Source organism: Saccopteryx leptura, chromosome 6, assembly GCF_036850995.1.
Source record: "Saccopteryx leptura isolate mSacLep1 chromosome 6, mSacLep1_pri_phased_curated, whole genome shotgun sequence".
Lineage (NCBI taxonomy): Eukaryota > Metazoa > Chordata > Mammalia > Chiroptera > Emballonuridae > Saccopteryx > Saccopteryx leptura.
In genome coordinates, this window is record NC_089508.1 from 104,048,890 (window position 1) to 104,070,793 (window position 21,904).

At 38.5% G+C, this 21,904-nt stretch overlaps 1 protein-coding gene across 4 annotated transcripts in view; it reads left to right on the top strand.

Moving 5' to 3' along the window:
* The window catches only part of NPAS3 (neuronal PAS domain protein 3), a 923,046-nt gene that overhangs the window by 246,052 nt on the left and 655,090 nt on the right, over nucleotides 1–21,904 (top strand). The gene's annotated exons all lie outside the window — the stretch shown is intronic.

Below are 21,904 nucleotides of genomic sequence, written 5' to 3' on the forward strand. Positions count from 1 at the left end.
TTCTAAAAGCCTACTAGCATACTGAGAGTTGGTTCATGGTAAAAGTGTTTTCATTTTTTTATTCTGAATCTGGCATAACACCTGAAATATGGCAGACATTCAAAAACTATTGATTGAGTAAAACAATTTCCAAGTCTCATCCAAAAATTAAAAAACGCATCCAGGATAGATTTGTTAAATGGACTTCATTTTGTTTCAAGAATTGTCTACAAATAATTTTGTTTACAGCCTATAATTTTGTTAGCATAGATTATTTGCCTAATAGGATTTGATGAAAAGTTGAGGTCATATGTGATTACTTCATTTTTTATAAAGGAATCTATTATTAATCATGTAATTTTAGAAAGAGAAAACCTATAATTTCCTAAAGTAAAAAATATTTCTCTAAACAATATGAGAGGTTTTAAGGTTTTAAAAATAGCTTGTTTTAATTGTTCTATAAACTGGACAAAAACAGGAAAATTAACCTAATTAATCATACCTTTTGTGTTTTTATAATTTTACATGTGTATGAAAACATTTAAAATATTTCAGATGTCTTTGAACATGGAGATTGCCAGATTGCATTATATTTTTTCTCTTGAAATTATCCTACAACTAGGGTATAGGAAGTAAAATTTCATCATCATCATCTAGCAGATTTCATGTGCTAACTTATGAACTCCCAGACATTATAGTTTAAAATGCAGTGATGCTACTCTAATATTAATGATAAATGGCATACATTTGAAATATTTAAGAATGATTTGGGCCTTACAGCCAAAAAGAACTGGAAAATATTAATGGTATAGAAACTGCTCTATATGGATCTGAGTTATGTATAGCAGAGAGGGATAGAAAGAGATAAATTTCATAATAAATCAAAGTTCACATGGTGTATTGTTTATTTTTAAAAAACTACACAAAATTTCTATTTATGCAGCATGTCAACTATTTGAAAAAAAGATGAATAGTTTCAGATTCAGATTTATTTCAAAAATGAATATTTAGCACCCAATAGTGTCATAGTGAGTGTAGGAAAATAATTACAGTGTATATTTTATCTTGAAGAATTCTAGGAAAGCATTGGCTTTTTATACATTGAATGTGCTTTTATTCTCTGATCAATTAACACCTTTTGTATATTTTTGATTTATAATAGTAAGGTGTTTTCACCTTCTTTTAAAAATCTCTAGCAGCAAGATTTACAAGTGAGTATAAGATTATATTAAGGGAATAATTAATAGAAAATGCTTCTTCTGGATAAGTCTGTTGTGTTAAAACACTACAGGGTGGGGCAAAAGTAAGTTTACATTATGCAAAATACAGAGCTTATTCTTTTATTCTTATTAATTATTGTATTATTGTCCATGAGCACAACTATAAACCTACTTTTGCCTCACCCTTATGATTGTAGAGCATTCCAAACATTGGAAAATGTTATGTGATGAATATACAGAAATTACTTGTAGAATCTACTGGTGACCATAAAAAAAAATCTAATGGATTTTCCCTATATTTTAAGATTCTAAATAACTGGCTATATGAAGGGGATTTAAGTAATTTCACAGGCACAGTGTATTATAGAAACACTGTGCAATGCTCTTTTTAAGCGTTTACAACTAGTAGATCTAATTAATACCTCTCTAAACAACCCTGCAGTACTTCAGCCTTGATTTTGGCCAGTGCTCTTTGGGTTTCTATCCATTTGCCATTTAGGTGCAGATACCATGAGCCATCAACACGTCTTACGTATTATGCATCAGGATGCTTCTTATCCAAGAGGACCACAAGAGGACTGTAACACTTGCTCAGGATTCTAGCAGAGAACTTGAAAACCTGCTGTTTCTCATATTACAGGTGAAAGAGCCCTGGTATGATTATCACCGTGTTGATTATTTCCCTGTAACATAAAATGCATGTGTGCCAAATAACTTATTTCTGGAATGCTTTTGAAATTGGTACCATAGATCATTCATGTATGCATTTATTCATTCAATAACATTTATTGCAGGGTGACCTAGAAAAACAAAAATATAAATGTTCTTATCTGTCATCTCTCGCTTATCTACGTGGGTCTAGTTCGTCCTTTGCTTCTGCTGATGTCTTAGCATGCCACTCACTATCCCGTCTAGTTGGTCCCATCAACTTGTTTGTTGCTCACCTAGTCTAGGAGTCTACTGATCTCCATGTGGAGTCTACAGCTAAATCAGAGGCAGGATGGAGGTTCTGGAAGTAAGGTTGGAAATGATAAAAACTTTTAGAAAAGAGTAGATGCCAAGGGGGAAATGTTCCAAATGGAGTGGAGACAAAGAAGGCCTCAGAGACAGCTGGGAGAACCATGTGGAAGAATGGCAAGCTAGCAGCGGTGGTAGGATTTGAAGTTGTGTGTCAGAATTTCACAGACGGGAGATCAAGCGGCGCCTAAACCATCGGGCACAACCATTACACAGCCTCATCTCTGCACTGGCCATTTCATATGACTCATGTAGATTGATGTGGAAAAGGAAACAAGAAACATTTTGCAGAAAGAATGATGTCTTTGCAGATTGTTTAGTGGTGTAGATATGTCCTAAGACCATTGAAGTTTTCTCTGATATTTACACAAAGAAATTTATATCTAAGAATCAGTGATGAAAGTATAACGGGAGATGTATTTGACAAATATTGTGACAAAATTTAAAATGTAGATAGCAAAGGCAACATGCTTGCATATTATGCTTGCATATTATGCTCGCAATGTATGCCAAAAATACATTTCTAACAGAGTTCTTTTTTATTTTATTTTTTTAATTTATTTATTTTTTACAGAGACAGAGAGTGAGTCAGAGAGAGAGGGATAGACAGGGACAGACAGACAGGAATGGAGAGAGATGAGAAGAATCAATCATTAGTTCCCCATTGTGCGTTGCAATACCTTAGTTGTTCATTGATTGCTTTCTCATATGTGCCTTGACCGTGGGCCTTCAGCAGACCGAGCAACCCCCTGCTGGAGCCAGCAACCTTGGGCTCAAGCTGGTGGAATTTTGCTCAAACCAGATGAGCCGCGCTCAAGCTGGTGACCTCGGGGTCTCGAACCTGGGTCTTCTGCATCCCAGTCCGACACTCTATCCACTGCACCACCACCTGGTCAGGCTAACTAACAGAGTTCTTATTGTGGTTTTATAGAGTTTGAAGGGTTTTCATCAAATGAGACACTTACTGCCTAAATTTTCAGGGCTTATAAACTTGCTGTTCTGTCCATTCCTGAAAATAATTTCATTTAAAAACCTTGTTTGTACAAAAACTAGTCTTTATTTTTTTATTGACCAAATAAAAACTGAAATTTGATTGTTTAGAGATTTTTTTCCCCCAGTTGGGAAGTATGCCTACTTGTTTCAATGGGACCGAAGAAAATGGAAGAGATGTTTAAATGCTTTTTATTCATAATGTTAAAAATGGTTAGAAGAAGAATTAACATTTTTCCATAACATGATGTAACAAGCAATTAACTTTTTGGCATAGTGATAAATCTGCTTCTCTAAGAAGGTGTTTTATGTTTTAATAAGTGGCAATGCATGCTAGTATATTCATTTTTATTGAATAGTTGAGTTAAAAAAAAGTGAATTTAATTCATATGGTATTGTCTTGCCTAGGGCTTATAGAGATTTTACAGACAACACCTGAACGGGATGGCGTCACATTCTACAGAGTATTATTTTAAAAATATAATTAGCAGTAAAACATTTTACAATATTCTGGTCTTTGTGAAGTGTTACCATCTTTAATCTACTTAGTCTCTAAATAAACTTGAAAACAAATTCTTTGGCAATGCTGAATTAGTAATAATGGGGTATAGTTTTAAAACAACAATATAATCAAAGACCCAGAGACAGCACTCAAACAAAAGTCTTGCCATCATATGTTCATATATTCATGAATGAGCTCATTTGTTCATTCATTTAATTTCATTGCAGATGTATTCAATTTTTAGAGGGAGTAAATATAGTTCTTAAGATTATCCATGTAGAAACTTAATTAACATGGTTATGATTTATATACTCTTTGTGAAGACAAATGGTACCTGCATATCAAATTATTCCACGCAACAATAAAATTTTAGCATATAACTTTTTAAAAACTGTAGGCAAATATGAATAACAAAAATTTCCTATTTTATTCACACTTAAATGTGTAATTCATTGATAACATTGTGCAACTATCACCACTATTTCCAAAGCTTTGTCATGACCCCCAACAGAAACTCTGTACTTGTTAAGCAGTAAGTCCTCACCTCCCCGCTTTGGTTACCTCCTGGTAACTTATTATCTATTTTCTGTCTCTATGAATTTGCCTATCTAGATATTTCATATAATAGAATTATACAACATTTGTCTTTTTGTGTCTGCCTTATTGCACTTAGCATAATAATTTCAAAGTTCATGTATCAAAACTTTATTGTGTTTTACGGCTGATTAATATTCCAGTATACGTATATCTTACATTTTATTTATCTGTTGATGGACTCTTGGGTTGTTTCCATGTTTTGGCTATTGTGAATAATGCTGCAGTGAACACTGGCATAAAAATATCTGTTTGAGTTCCTGTTTTTAGTTTTTTGGGATTATTTCTCTGAATGGAATTTCTCAGTTATAAGATGATTCTAAGTTTTTTGGGGGGAAACCACCAAACTCTACCATTTTACATTCTCACCAGAATGTACTGGGTTTCTAATGTCTCCACATCCCCACTAACACATATGCTCTCTCTATAGATTTCTTATTATAGTCATCTTAGTGGATATGAACTAACACCTCATTGTAACTTGAATTTGTATTTCCCTAATAACTTATCATCTTGAGCATCTTTCCATGGGCTTATTGATGTTTGTTTATCTTTCTTATAGAGATGCCTATTTAAGATATTTGACCATTGTTTAAATTGGATTGCTTATCTTTTTGTTGTTGAGTCTTAGTTCTTCTATATTCTGTACATTAAACCCATATTAAATAAATAATTCTCCCATTTTGTAGCTTATGTGTTTTCTACTTTGATGATAATGACCTAGAATGCACAAATATCTACTACTTTGATCAAGTCCAGTGAATCTATTTTTTCTTTTATTGCTCATACTTTTGATGTCATGTATAAGAATTCATTGCTAAATCTAAGATCATAAAGATATTTCCTTATATTTTTATCTAACACTTTTATAGTTTTAGCTTTTATATTTAGACTGTTGATTCATTTTGAGTTTGTTTTTGCATATGATGTGATGAAAGCAGTCCAAATTCATTCTTTTGCATATGGAAATCTATTTCTCTATCCCATTGAAAGGACTTGGCACCCTTATAAGAAATCAAGTGGCCATAGATGTATGGGTTTATTTCTGGGCACTCAGTTTTATTCCATTGGTCGACATGTCTGTTCTCATGCAAGTACCACACTGTTTTCAATACTGTAGCATTATTGTAAGTTGTTAAATTAGAAAGTGTGAGTACTCCAATTTTGTTCTCTTTTTCTAGAGACCTCTTAAAATCTCTTATGAATATCAGAATTGGATTTTCCATTTCTTCAAAATGGGCTGTTGGGATTTTGATAAAGATTGTGTTTAATCTGTAGATTGCTTTTGTAGTATTGACATCTTAGCAATATCAAATCTTCTAATCCATGAAAATGCTGTGTTTTTATTTACCTATTTACCTTTTTATCTATTTATAGACCTTTTTTTAGAGCAATTTTAGGTTCACAGAAATATTGAGCAGATAGTATGAGCTTTCCCATATATTTCCTACTCCTACATCCATTTTTTTTTTATTCAGTGAGAAGAGGGGAAGCAGAGACTGACTCCCACTTGCGGCCTGACTGGTATCCACCCAGCTAGCCCACTAAGGGGCGATGCTCTGCCCATCTGATGTGTTGCTCCTTTGCTCAGCATCCAAGCTCTTCTTAGCACCTGAGGCAGAGGCCATGGAGTCATCCTCAGCATCCCGGGGCCAACTTTCTATACTCAGCCATGCTGCAGGAGGGGAAGAGAGAGAAAGAGTGAAAAGTGAGACAAGGTGGGGTGGAGAAGCAGATAGGTGCCTCTCCTGTGTGCCCTGACAAGGAATCAAAACCTGAGACATTCACATGCCAGGCCATTGCTCTACTACTGTGCCAACTGCCAGGGCTACATCAATTTTTTAAAAAATGACCTAAAATTACTCTTTAATTTATATCAGCAGTGTTTTTTAGTGTTATGTATCAGTATTTAACCTCCTTGGTTAAATTTATTCCTAGGTATTTTATTTCTTTAGATTCTAATGTTAATGGAATTGCTTTTTAAATTTTATTAAAAGAATTGTTTCTGTTGATTTGAGAGAGAAAGAGAGATAAAAGGGGAGAGAGAGACGCATTGACTGGTTGTTTCATTTATTGTTCCATTTAGTTGTGCACTCATTGGTCACTTCTTGTATGTGCCTTAAACAGGGATTGAACCTGTGACCTCGTTCCCCAGGGTAACACTCTTTTCTATATACTGGAATTGCTTTCTTGATTTTTTTTTTTTCATTATACATTCCTGTTCTATAGAAACAGCTGATTTTTTATGTGTTGGTCTTATAACCTGCAACTTTGTTGAATTAGTTCATTATCTCTATTAGCTCTATAGTGAGTTCCTTGAGATTTTTTCATTTATAGAATCATGTCATCTGTGAACATAGTTTTACTTCTTTCTTTTTCATTTGATGCCTTTTCTTTTTCTTGTGTTATTGCTCTGTCGTGGAATTCCAGTACCATGTAGAAGAAGCAATAATGAAAGTAGACATTCTTGTCATGGTCCTGATCTTAGGGGAGAGCTTTCAGTCTTTCTCCATTTAGTACAGTGTTGACTGTGAATTTTTTTAAATGCCTTTCATGTTGAGGAAGATTGCTTCCATTGCTAGTTTTTTTTAGTGCTTTTATCATGAAAGCCTTTTATACATCAATTGACAAGATTATGCACGCTCCCCCCCCTTTGTTCATTTAATGTGGTATACTACATTGTTGAAACTCAATTCAGAACTCTCAAAATAGAGTTACTGTATTTCCCCAAGTATAGAAAGCACCCTTTTCCAAAAAATTTGGGGTATAAAAACTGGGTGCTTCTTAAACAGTGGTTGTGGCACTTCAAGTGCCATAGATGGAACTGAGGTCGAGGCAATATATGAAGACAGTGGTTCATCATCAGACACAGATGAGGACAAGCTAATCTATGGGAGTTTTGACAGTGATGAGGAGTTGTATGAATTTTATGATGAATAAAACTTCAGTTCAATAACTTTATGTAATACATGGTTTTTTCAAATTTTCGGGCTCCAAAATTAAAGCGCGTCTTATATGGGAGCCTTTTATACATGGGGAAATATGGTAATTTGCATTCCTGGGATAAACCCCACTTGGTCATGGTGTATAATCTTTCTAACATGCTATTGCATTTGGTTTGCTAGTATTGTGTTGAGGATTGGCTATATAATTTATTCATTGCCAGACTACCATTCAGGATTTTCTTGGATGCCTTTTTGACAAAGCATTTCTATCAGAGAAATGACAGACCGTCTGAGACTTACTTATCTGAGTGAATCAAATTAAATTTTACTTAAATTTTTATAACTGGCCCTTTCACTTAGAAAACAAAAAAAGTAATTTCATTTATAATGTTAGAAATGTTATGGAACTTCCGTCAGGTGATGAGCTAAATATCTTACTATGTTATCTCACTTAAAAGGTCATAACTGTTAGTATCCTCATTTTACAAATGAGGACATGGAAACAGTGAAGACATTGGAACTAGAAAATGTTAAAGCAAGGGTTATTAGCCCTTTTCAGCATTTGTTTTTAGGCCTTGACCCCTGATTTGTAACTCTACATTATGTCTGACCTGAGATGTGAGCCTGTTTGCAACATTGCTGAGAAAGAACCGTAGTGTGTATAACTAAAGAATACCACATGATGGATCTGTTTTCATATTTTTATTTTCCCTCACTTTAAATATAGCAAAAAAACCAATAAGAGAAATTTATAGGGCTAATTATATTTTTGTATTCTAATGTTATAGATGAGTAGATGAATTTATGGAAAAATAGTGAAGGAAATCCCAGAATGGCATGAACAAACTCTTTGTAAATCTAAATGCACATGAATCAGTCTTCATCATTTCTAAACATCTTAGGCATTTTAGAGGACAGCAAGATTTCTCAGTAAAACAACGTGATTCTTCTATGTAAATGTTGCAGCATAACAGGTGTGTTGGCTAGTGATAAGATACTCTGCCAAGCAAGAAATAAATAATTGCACATGAATCCCAGGAAGATGTTAGCCCTGGGGTATATCTGAATGTGATTTTTAAAGTGACATTCTATTTTTTTTTCAGCATCAGAAATAGCTGCATATCCCTATCTTTAATGGTGAGGTTGACACTGTTTTTCATGGAGTACATTTTATTTTTAATGATTTAAAATATTATTGTGATATGAATCATGAGTTCACCTCCCTTTTCCACTCTAGCCCCTTTACCTGGATAATATTTTTAAAAATATTTTTGTCATGTCTCTATTATAAAGTCTTCCCAGGTTTTCCAAGTCTTGGTTAGCTACTCCTAAATCCTGTAGCACCTATTCTGACCTGTTTGTTGCACTGCCGCCCTGATCTGTAGCTTTGTGCGTACTTTTCATAAGCTCCTTTAGGGAAGAAAATGAGCATTGTTTAACAGGGAAACATAGGCACTTTCTTCAATGGCTGGCACCTAGGAAATGCTTAATATTATAAATAATTAAGTGAATAAATGTTCTATGTTGTATGTATATGTTTCAGGCTGTCGCTGTAACTTTTAACAATTGTTCTTCTTCGCTTGGGAAAGTTACTGTTTTATAAAAAAAAAACTTTGCTACCCTTGCCAATGGGTAAATCTTCAGAGGATGGTAAAGGTGCTTCATCTATCTCTTTGAATGCATTACATTTTCAGGGGAAAATGATGCCTACTTTGTTTTCTTCTTTCTTTTTTTTTTCTGAAGTAAGAAGCAGGGAGGCAGACAGACTCCAGGATGTGCCTGACTGGGATCCACCTAGCAAGCCCACTAGGGGACGATGCTCTGCCCATCCGGGGTGTTGCCCCATTGCAACTGGAGCCATTCTAGTGCCTGAGGCAGAGGCCATGGAGCCATCTTCAGTGCATGGGCCAACTTTGCTCCAGTAAAGCCTTGGCTGCAGGAGGGGAAGAGAGAGAGAGGAAGGGGAGGGAGAAGGGTGGAGAAGCAGATGGGTGCTTCTGCTGTATGCCATGGCCTGGAATCAAACCTGGGACTTCCACACGCTGGGCTGACATTCTACCACTGAGCCAGCCGGCCAGGGCTCCTACTTTGTTTTCTATGTCACCCATTATTAAAGAGTAGGATATGATCACCAGGGTCTTTCTTTCCTGACTTGTCCCTCACTGCTTCTGAAATACCAGAGCTGGCTGCGCAAGCAGGCCCTTTTTTGCTGGGGGATTCCTCTTGTCAGGGATATTTACATCTTTAAGAGCAGACCAAAAAAAAAGGAAGACCAATAGATGTGATTTTTTTCTAACTATGACGTTAAATTATGATTACTAGAAACTTGAAGCATTTTCTTGTTGCACAGTTCTTACAGAAGCCCCCCATTGCACTGGGCGCTGGTGGCTGGGAAGTGCTGAGTTTCAGATATGCTGAGGCAGTCATCTCTATAGTCGGTTCTGGGTAAAATTTATAAAATATTCAAAACAGACTGATTTTCATTTAAAAATAATTCTGTGTCTAATTGAAAAGACTCGCTTCAGATCCTGTACTGTTTCCTTTCTCTTTGCCTATGTCTCTGCTTCTCTGACCTCATGGAGGTTTGGGATGGCATCGTTGTTAGTACAAGGAAACAAAGCAGGTGAGGTCTAATCCGAATATCCAGTAATATTGTATGTAGAGTCAAATTTGAGTATTAAAAGAGAGCATTACTGGGACCAGTTTGGGCCTGAATTTGAGTTGGTTGGTAGAAAACAATTTAAATCAATTAATGAAAATTCTTAGAAGTTCTTTACACAATTAATATCAAAGTAAAAAGACATTGGAAAGAAAATACAGGAGATATAGAGGAGGAAAAGGAGGCAGAAATTTTTAAAAATGTATTATTTTCTAACTGCAAAATGGGTTCTTTCCACCCAGAAGTGTTATTGAAAGGTTTATGAACAAATCAGCATTGCCCCTGACTTAATCAGAGCTGAGGTCATTGCTGGACTAGCATCCTGGAGGCCCAGTAGTTGTTGCGCTGGGTGGGCACAGGAAGGAGATTATTTAAAAACTTGTATGGAAGCGTAGCCCTGTTTTAATAAATTGGTGGGTCTGTGGTAGAGCTTCCTGCTTTCCTTCTAATTTCTTCAGTGATGCTAGCTCTGCCTGACTGGTAATGATATTGCTGGAAAGGAGAAATTTATTCTATGCGGTTGGGAGACATGAGGGTATTAGTCTTTAATAAATTAAACATTTAAGTAAAGGAAGGACTTTTTTTCATATGTTCAGGAAATAGAGTTGTATTGGATAGTATGTACACGCAGCTTCAATTTCCCCATTGTCACTCTACCTTATAGTAGCCGAGTCGTGGCTCTGAAGGGGGCACTAGCACTGAAGTTCTTCTGTGGTCACTTTCAGTCTGACCCCTGGGGCCTTCGTCCTGGTCTCTAAACGTTGCTGAATGTGGCTTGTATCTGCTGATTATCCAGAATGAATCGGCACTAATCACTCAGAGGGAGGTAGAGAAAAGGGGGTAAAAGCTGGAAGACCTGAAAGGAACAATCTTTAAGTAGGTGGAAGTATTTAAAACCAGAATAAAGGAAAGGAAAAAAGTAATAGAGAAGAAAGTGGCAGAATATTGGATGGAAATTTATTGGCTGGAATGAAGATGGAAGCCCAGAGCAAACCCAAAACCTGGGTATTTTGTGGAATGATCAGAGAAATTAAAATATGTAAGTAGAGTAAAGATTATCAGATAAATTTGGTATTTATGAAGAATACTTGAATCTAAGATTGGAATGATTTGGTGTATGAGAAAAAAATTCTTGATTTGGGCTACTTAAAAAGAAATCTTGTGACAACTTGATTAAAACATACAGTCCTCTAAGATGTAGCTGAATTATGAGTTACTGGGTATGACTGACAGGTGTCGATCCTGATAAGAGAAAAGGGAAAGCACCATTTTACCAGGGATTTGCATTATCTTCCTTAACAATGCAGTTAATCTTTGTAGTTAATCCTTGTAGTTCACAAGAATGCACATCTTCTCAATTTAGTTTTAACTTTTAAGTGAAGGACAGAGTAGGGGTGAGTGAAAAACTTGATTGAATTCAGTGGTGCTGATGGGTTAGAGATGGAGGTAAGAGCCCTTGGCTACAGAACTGAGGCTGGAAGTTTCGTGTCCTGTCACCAGGTCCAGCATGACATTCAGAAACATTTTGCATGTACCTCATATTTTGCTACCACATTAATGTCATGAAGAGTCACTAGGACGCTCCGTGGCAAAATACTCTTTGGTGTTACAGCCTCAGCATTTGAGTTGACTGAATGTGGCATTGATGTTGTTATGAATGAGGAAGATAACATTGGAGGAGATGGTGATTCCTGTTTGGACAATTGGGGAACTAAATTAGGTAAATCTGTCTACTCAGAGATGACAAGGTCATTAGTATGAATGTGTAGATGTGTAGTGGAAGTGTGGTACAGTTGTGCATATTTATGGAAGTAAAAAGAAAGGGGTATGGTAGGCAGAGGAAGGAAGTATTTATAGAGTTACACAAACATTGAAGTCATCCACAGTAAGTGTTGAACACTAAAAGGAAAAAATAATGTCAGATATTCAGATTTTATAGGTTCAGATTAGAGAACAGGCGTGAAACAGGAAAAGGGAATAGCTGAACCTTACAGCGTGAGATTGGGACAGAAAGCCCCTCCCATATTATAATTCACTGTCTTTTGATTCAAAGAGAAGAATTTTGCTGTGACTTCATATTTCTGCAGTATAATTTGAAGAAATTATTAATATAATTTTAAATTTTATCTTTTAAACATTGAGTAGTTTGGGAGGTTATGCTCAGTAGTGCTTTTATGTTGCCTAATTGGTAACTTGTTAGCATATTAATTTAATATTAGTGAAGAAAAAATTAAAATTAAATGGCTGCTATAAAATATGATTAGTGATTCAAGTGACAAAAGTGAAGTGTCTTGTCTGGGCTTTTACACATATCTGTCTGCAGGCCTTCTCCTCATCAATATGCCTCTCTACTTCCTGCCAACCAGTTCTTACTGCAAGTAAATGGCAAGCAAACAACCTCGTAGCAATTCTTTTCCATCAACAAGCCTTGCTTCTCGGCTCCTGACGCCTATGCAGATAGACTGTGCAGTGCTCTTCACGTGTCTGTTTCTCTGTGGTTCTGCTGTTGCTGCCCTGTGTGGTTTCACTCCAAGTAATTTAGTCCATAATTTAACTATAAGAACTTTCCTTTTGAAATCTTCCTCCCTCCCAAGTAGGTATTCATGCAGAGCATTCAGTAGGCAATCAATAAATGATTGATGAGTGAAAAATCATTTGAATGAATAAATCACATTGACCCTCTTTGGAAGGAGAACAGTTGTGTGTGTTAGATTTAGATTTCAGATTTACTAACTGAAAGTGTTGTAGTTTTAGTTTTTCACAATACATTTTAGCCCTGGCTGGATAGTTCAGTCGGTTAGAGGGTTGTCCCGAGATGCAAAGGTTGTCGGTTTGATCCCTGGTCAGGGCACATACAGGAACAGATCCATGTTTCTGTCTGTCTCTCTCTGTCTCTTTCTCTCTCTCAAATCAATAAATAAAACAAAAAGTACATTTTATGTTTTTCCTGGATATCTTAGTAACAAGTATGTGTAAGTAGTTCAGAATTCCAGTACTTTTCTCTAAGGTACTTCTTTGTTGCCTCTGTTTTTCATGCTGTTTCTTTAGTTAGATCAGTATCTCATAGCATACTTTATTTTCGAGGTAGTTTAAATAAACTGCATCATTTCAACTTTCCTAGAAACCAGGCTAAAGGTGGTAACAAATAAAACAAATGCAGTAGTAAAATGCATAGGCATATAGTTTTGTATTTGTGGATAATAATTACCTTCTGTTTTCAGTATAATATTCTTCTAATTGTATTTAATTTTTCCTGCCCTTGAATTTGATTATGTTAAGGATGTAAATGATTTTGAATTTTTTTTACTCTAGATATGTAATTTGTGATTGTCCAGATTGGTGGGGATTTGGCCCTATCCAGTGGTGATTTAGAATTTCTTTCTCTGCTCTTCCACACCAACATGTAAATTGGCTCAAACCTTCCACCACCAAAGCAGCCTCTCTTCACCCTATGTCCCCTTTTAGCTATTTGTTTCCCTTTACAAGTTTCTCAAAACACCAGTATACCCTGAACATTTCTACTTTTCGATAGAAGTCTGACTTTCCTTCCTCTGTTTCCCATCCTCCGCATCCGGAGGCTGTCTCTGGCTGTGACCGCTTTATTGTCAACGACCAGTGCTCTTTCACTTTTCATCCTTTGATGTGGTAAACAACTCCCTTCTTCCAGAAAATACCTCTTCCTTCGACTTTCTTAACACCTTTTGTTGTTTCCTTTAAGTTGCCTTTCTGGCTTCTTTTTCCCCCACTACCCCTTTGTCTTTGGTGTTCTTTAGAAATTGGCCCTTGGGTTTTCCTTTCTCCCCCTGTGCTCTCCCAAGCCAGCTCTCTGCTAAGCTCGAGACTTAAAGGCTTTCCTGTCCACCTGCTCTTCTCCATGACATCTGTTTCTGCCAAGTTCAGGCCTTCGTGGTCTCCTGGCCAATGACTGCACAGTGTTCTGATTATTCTTTTCTTATACTTCCCTGGTAATTCTGTAATTGTACTTTTCTTTAATCAAGAGTGATCTTCCTAAAGTGCAATGAAATCATGTCTCCCCATTGCTTATGATCCTTTAATGACTTCTCATTGTCTAAATATAAAGGTTGAATTCCTTGGCTGAGCCCTAAGGAATTTCACGGTCTGACCCTCACTGAACTCTCCAGCCTCAGGTTGGTCTCCCACCACTCCTCCCATCTTCAAGTTGTATTCACGTGCAGTGTAAGTTGCCATGCTGCTTTATGACTCCTCATTTTCCTCATCATTCTTCTTTCATTTCAATACATCCAACTTATTACTGCCATTACCCCTGAAAACCCTTGCTTTTAATAACTTGTCTGAAGGACTACTTACCCAGTGAGATTTCCTTGATCTACTCTAAGATAGAATGAATGAATGAAAGAAAGAAATGGAAATATTCTCTAGGGTGATCTTCCCTCTCTATTCTTTTTCACAAATGGATTATGTTTACATTTTTCGCCAATCAAGATAACCTGTTAGCCTTTTCAGAATTCTTATTATGAATATTTCTAGAATAGCAAAACTGGAAACAATAATACCTTCTAAAATATCAGAGATAAATGTAAAAACCCTTTCCCTCTCAGAGTTTAGAAACACATTCTTTCTGATATCATTTTGGTAGTGTTATCTGCCTCTTTTTCCCTGACATTCAGGTTGTTTGTGTCTTTAATGAGGGTCTCACACAGATATTCAGACACTATTTTGTGTTATTCGTGTTAATGTTCAGATAATGAAAAATGACTGTAGCTTTAAAGTCTAAGTAGTTCAGATTTTTTGCAAGGTACACTTATCCACATAATGAGAAAATGAATCATGCTTTTCAAAGTGGATCCAATTGGGTGTCATTTTCTCCCTATGTTTATATTTAGTTTGGAGTTAAGCTGGCATTATCCCTAGATATTATGAAGGAAAAGTGGTAAGGATTCTTGTGTGAAATAATATTGCCCCCCAAATAGCAAATGTGTTCTTGAATGAATGGCGAATTTCTTGAGATGTCACAGGCACACCCTTGCATGCACACACGCACACTCACACTCACGCATTCTCTCCCTCTCATGTAAGGGTGTTATTAGACCTTTAAAATGCTGGCCAAGGAGAATCTTTGGAAGAGAGCCACTCAGGAACAGCAGGTGTTCTTTTGGTTCCTTTGTCATTGTGAGTCAAGGTTAAGACTTGGGAGCCAAATAATAGAATTAAACTAGGGTATTTTTTCTTCCAGCTAGCAATCGTCAAGGTCATGGACTCTGTCTTCAAAAATTCTAGAGGTCTGAAGTGATTAAGACTTGAACTTTCTTATGTTTATTGTACAGCACTAGGGAAGAAATCAAGTGAATCTGAGCACTGATGAGGAATGCTTGGGTCTCAGTCAAGGTAGCTGCAATCAGAATATAATTCAAGATGCTGGGATAGGATCGCTGATTTCTACAAAAAGACAAGTAGATACCAAAAAAAAGTCATTCTTTATTTTCAACTTTGCTTTGCAAATTAAGCCTCTAAAAATGTATTCTTGATTGAGGTGAACCATGTATCCTTTGAAGTTACATTTTGCTTAACTCTGTCTCTCCAGTGTAAGTCTATCCTAGCTGTGCCTGTACACGTGGAGACCTTTTTGGCTGAAACGACTGAATAATTTTGTAAGATGTTGTCTTACACCATGGAAGGGTTTTGATGATTTTTATTGTGGAGATGTTCTGATCTCCAGCAATGAAGTAATAGAATTTTCAGTGTATTTTTAGTGAAAGTTTTTTGCGTTGTTACCTTCAGTTATAATATCTATGCTCATGACTTTCAAATGTTTGATCCTCTCACTATATTTCATTTCTAAGCCTTATTCTGAATATCATAGTGCATATGTGACATCAGGATCACTCTGATGTCATCAGGACGATAGCTCAAATTCAGCAGGTCACAGACTGAATTCATGAGTCTGATGTGTTCCCAAGTGTCTTTATCGGTGTGTGTCCTTACTACATGCAGTAGAAGCCTGCTAGGAACGTACTGGCCTCTGGCCTCTCCTTCACCTCGTATTTGTCAACAAGCCCTTTTGATTTTCTTGTGGTGTTTTTAGAATTTATTTCCCTTTCCCCAATTCCTTTTGCAATCACTCTAGTCCAGTGGTTCTCACACAGAGGTGATTTTGTCCCCAAGTGGACATTTAGCAATGTCTGGAGACAGTTTTCATTGTCACTTTTTGGGAATTGCTACTAGTATCCAGTGGGTAGAAACCAAGGATTCTGCTAAACAGCCAGAATGCACTGAGACCCCCACCCCGACAAAGTACCACCTAGTCCAAAGTGTCAGTCATGCTAAGGTGGAGAACTCCTGCTCTAGTCCAAGCTGGCATCTTCTCCTTCCTGCATTATCACAGTGGCCTTTGAACTTGGTCTTCTTCCACCTTGTCTTTAAGCAAATACAGATCCAGCTGCAGCGCCCTTCACAGCTTTTTACAACTGTAGGATAGAGCAACACTCCCCAGGCAGGTCTGGAAGGCCCTGCAGGGTCTTGCTAATGCCAGTTCTCCAGTTCTCTCTCCTGCTCCCAGCACGCTCTCTGTTCTCTGGCTGTATTGACTTCATCTCTTCTCTCTGTGTGCTCTGCCCCTCCTGCCTGTGCTTTCGTACTCGTCTCCTTGACCTCGAACAGTCTTGCTACCTCTGGCCTGCTAATTCATCTTGCTTCTTCTCCATTTTGTAGTTTGGACACCACTCTAGTTGAGTAGCTCTTTGAACCCTACTCTGGATTAATCTTTTCATACAAATTCCCATAGGCCTGAACTTTTTGTTATAATACTTCAGTTTTTATAAATTTGTTTCCTTTTATTAAAAAAATAAATATCCTTATAAGAATAATAGCTAATCTTAAATGCTGATGCAACCACCCTCCTAGGTACTTTATTTGTATTTTCTTTAAATATCTTGACCATATTTGATGGTTATCACTCTATATTGCTACCCTATTTCATAAAGTCTGAGGTACATTTTCTCCAACATCTCTGAAATTAGTGTCAGTGGAGTCTTAAATTTGGCAGAAGCTGGTGTGAATCCCACTTCACAAACCAGGAAGCTGAAGCCCAGAGGCTCATCCACGCACTGCAGATTGCAGAGCACAGATTACATAGGAAGTGATGGTGTCAGGGACCCAGTCCAGATCATCTGCCGCCTGGGACCAGGTCAGCTTCCGTTCAGTGTCTTTCTGCATCATGATATTGCTATAGGGATTATGCAGATAGTACAAGATAAGCATTTAGCTCACGTCTATTTACAGTAAGCATGGAATAAATATCAGTTATTATTAGTGGTAGTATCTTTATTTTTTATTTTATTGTGTAATTATTTAGTGCTGTCTTTTCCACAGAAAGGAAGATTTCAGGATGGCAAGGCCCCTGTCACTTCTGCTTCCCTCTGTGTCTGTTTTTCTTAGCACTGAGCTGGGTCATAAGTGTTTTTAAAATGAATAAATGAATGGTTGAATGAAGAGAGGGACTATTAAGGAGGATTGAAGTCCTATCATTTGAAGGCACAAATGTTCATCTTGAGTGATTGGTTTGTGCCTCTCTTATGGCACTCACCCCATTCTGTGTTGTAACAATTATTTGTGTAATTATCTTTTATCTGCTTACCAGATTCTAAACTCCATGCACACATGGCGTTGTATCCCCTGTACCTACTGCAATTTCATTGTGTAGAGGACAGTACATGTTGGACTAATTGACTCTCAAATCGCCCTCCCACTTCCAGCTCTGTTCAGAACCCAGTACTATCATGGAGGAAGATTATCTCTGGGAATTAAAAAAAAATTAACAGCATAAGAAACCTTTTTGCTATCAATATGCTATCATTTTCAAATTGTCTTTAGAAGGGTGTCAACGGACTAGCTCTGCATTTCTTTTTAGACTTGTAAGTTATAACAAAGCCAGTGGTCATACTCTATTGAAAAGTAGAGATAAAGATGGATATTTGGGGATACTTTTCCTCTTTCTTGTTTCTAATTTCATCTGTGTTTAAGGAAGAATTAGCGGTAATTTTTTGAGGCATTTCAGAGAAATAATGCCTCAATAGCCTTTATGTACTGGCCTTAAAAATTAAAGAATGAGGAAACAGGTTTTTCAGCCTTGGAGACTGTTTATTTGAATTACTGACTGGGTTGCAGAGTAGCAAATTTATTGCCTTTCCAATTGGCTACATTTATTGGAAGGCTAAAGAATGAATCTTTTCATGCCAAGGAGAATGTTAGGTCACGGGCCTAAACAATTTACCTGGCTTCTTCCTTTTGGATCTAGTAACATGTCTTTGGCAGCTGAATGCAAAGGATATTGCATTCTGCCCCGTCGATGCCAAAGGTTCACAGAAGAGAGCATTTTTGGCAGAATGTGCTTGTTTTAAGGACAAAGGTGTTTGCATTTCACACTTTAATTTTCAGGGACCTGTTTGTACACTATAGGTGAGAGGTTCACAAAATCATGTATTGTGTACTAAGCACTTGGGGATATAGCACGTGTCTCCTTGATTGGCTGTTCAGAAAGTTCCACGGTGGCCTTTGTTACCTGGACTATCCACTGAGCAAGGCCCAGGAGGGAGCACTGAGTGAAATAGAAATTAATTATCATTGTGTAGCTTCAGAATTTAAATACCTTAGAACACAAAAGGGAGGATATTTTACCAAGTGCAATGGCTTTTCTGATCATTCGCATGATCTCGTATCGCAGACAATAGTGCTTAACAATTGATACTTCTTAAAAAAACAATAAGGAGTGTTTGGGGGCAGAAGCTCGCAACTCTACACTATATTTTTACTTATTTTGTGGAGAAGGTTTAATTACTTTGTTTTAATTAATTTGTGGGATAGTAACTAGTATGTAGCAGGATCCTGTAATATATGGTTGTTTTTAAACATTTTGAAATACCTCATACCTTTGTAACATTTATATTACTTTGTAGATCTAAATATTTGGAAGAGTGTTTCACATAATTCCAAAATTATTAAAATTAATGTGTAGAACTCAGAGAGGTCGCTGGCTTGAGCGTGAGATCATAGACATGACTCCATGGTTGATAGCTTGAGCCCAAAGGTTTCTGGCCTGAAGCACAAGGTCTCTGGCTTGAGCCTAAAATCGCTGGCATGAGCAAGGGGTCACTCACTCTGCTGTAGCCCCTCGATCAAGGCACATATGAGAAAGCAATAAGTAAATACTAAGGAAATGCAATGAAGAATTGATGCTTCTCAGGAAGAAAGATGGCGATGGAGTAATCGGACGTTCCAACTGCCACCTCCTAGGACCAAATTGGATTACAACTTAATTTAAGAACAATCACCTTGAAACACCAACTTTGGACTAAACTAAGAGAAGTCTGTAACCAAGGATCACAGAAGAAGCCACACCGAGACTGGTAGGGAGGACGGAGATGCAGAAAGGGCTGCCCTGCTCCCAGGAGCAAGCAGCAGCTGAGGGTTCAGAGGGACTCTCACGGCAGGGTAGGTTGCCCTGAGAGATGCGGGTGCTCAGCCCCAGGCCCGGAGCCCCAACCTAGAGCCCCAGAGCCTAGAAGAGGTGCCCAGACAGCACTTAGCTGTGAAAAAAGCTGGGTTTCTGTCTGTGAGAAAGAGACACATCTCTTGGATGCAGACTCTGTTTTAAAGGGCCCATGCAGAAAACCTTGTTCACAGCCACTTACCTGGGGCTCTGGCAGGGGAGAGCTGAGAGGACTGCAGTTGTAGGAGGAGAATGTAAAGTTGGAAGCCCAGAGAGAGACACTTTGGGGGATGGCCACTAGAACTCCTGTGCTAAGTCATTCTTCAGTACTGCAATCGCCATCTTTCTTGGGTAAAGCAATCCTCTCTGAATGGCATCAGCCTAGGGAAAAGCAACTGCTCCACACCCAGGAGTCTCTCCTACCCCAGTCATGGCGATGGGTCTTTCTGAGAGGCCAGGAAGCAGGGGGCGCATCAGTGACTCAGTTTTCTGGTGTTGAGACCAGAGCTTCCCTCCACACTCTTCCGAGTCTATGACTGGTGCTTTCACCTCACAAGAGACTCAGTTGAAACTGTGGGTGGGCAAACCACACCTCTGGGTCTCAGAGACCACACTCACCAGACTCCTCATGCCTTACCCTTCTGAGGTCTGGGGAAAATGTCTGGACAGACTGACACCTGGGGCCAAGGAGTGGATCCACACCCACCACCCTCCTGAATCATGGAATTGCCACAGGTTCTAGACTTGTGGAATTGCCACAGGCTCTAGACTCTAGCAGAGGTCTTTTTCAGTGGCTGAGCCCAAGAAGCAGTCAGCATACAGGCTGCAGGAGGTGAGACTCAGGGAAACTTGGCCATTTGAGTGGACGTTCCCCCAGGACCAGAGTGGATAAAAGCCAACCTAGGAGTGCAGCTTGGTATTTCCTGGGCCCAGCAGAGGAAGCCACAAATTCTGAATTGCTTGTAGCTCCAAGAAGGTTGCTGAGGGCCAGTCACGGGCAGTGTCTCCCACTGGTCTACACTGGGTTCCTGCTTGGGAGGCCCAGGGCTGGCACATCCAGTGGCCAGCTGCAGAAAGCATTGGTTCAGGACCTAACAACCCTTGCTAGAGTGGTATCCTAAGAAAAGTTTCCTCACACCAGGCCCAGCTGAGGTGAGATCTGCTCTCTGTGATCAGCACCGGCACAGCAGCTCATCTGCATGGGATAGAGAGGAGCTTCACAGTCAGCTGGCCTGAGTGCTGTATATTCTCTCCTGCTGGGCTAAATTCCACAGGGGGAAGGAAGAGAGGCTTGGAGCATGGACATTTAAAGTGTGGGTCCCTGTGAGTCTATTGTTGGATCTAGTCCAGGGGATTAGCCACCTTTGGGAGGGGCACTGTCAGCCCCAGGAGAGGACTCTCTCAATCTTCCTCCCTGATATTGGAGTCTCAACAGCTGAAAGAACTTCTGCAGAGGGGACTGTTGGCCATACTCAGTCTGATCGTACTGCTCACCTTGTTGGGGAGAAACAAAATTTGAGTATCCAGCAGTGGCTGATGGATCAAGCTCTGGAGTAGGGGCCACATGCCTTGTACTGAGCGCCTGACCAAGAGATTCCTGAAGTAGGGGGTCCTACAAACATTGTATTCACAACCTCAGCTTCTCAAACCCACCAAGCGTGCAACATGTAGAAGGGTTGGTTGGGTGAGGCCAATCTGAGCCCACATTACAGTCTTACTACAGAAGACTCTGTGGGAAGACCAGGCAGCTGCAAGAGGGAGAGGAGCAGCTGAAAAGTGGAGACAAATCTTACAGAGGTTGGGGCTTTTACAGAGCTGCTGTGATCTCTAAGCAGGAAGAAGCTGATTCTTATACAAAGGTTTCCCACCCCCCAGCACCCAGACACAGAAAACGCAGACACAAATAGTGAAAAGTGTAATAGCGCAGATTGGTAGCCCACAGTGGGTTACAAACAACAACTAACGTCAACCCAAGAAGAACTCCAGCCAACACTATGGGTATTGGGTGACAGACAGCACCAATTCAGATTCAACTATCTACACAAGCAGCACACCCAAAGGTGGAGTCTAGCAGTCACCAGATACTGTGGAGAATAAATACGCTCAACAGGACAGACATTGCACAGTGTGTAATACACATAATCAAGGTTGACCCTTAGAGCTAGCCAGCCTGAGGGATAACCGTACCCATAAAAGGACCAACTGCATCTAATACTCACATACAACAAGAGGGAAAATAGTACCCTCAAGAAGCATTCCTAGAACAAGGAAAATGAGTGGCCTAGAGAACAGTACCACCAAACCCATCTTTTTCATAAAGACCACACAAAAATTTTAAAGTCAGACAGCGCTACCTAATACACAGACAAAATGGGCAGACGGAGAAATACGACCCAAATGAATCAATAAGAGAAATCTCCAGAAAAAGAACTGAATGAGATGGAAGTAACCAAAATACCAGATGCAGTTAAAAATAATGATTTTTAGGATGCTCAAGGATCTTAGAGCAACGATGGATGGACATAATGAGCA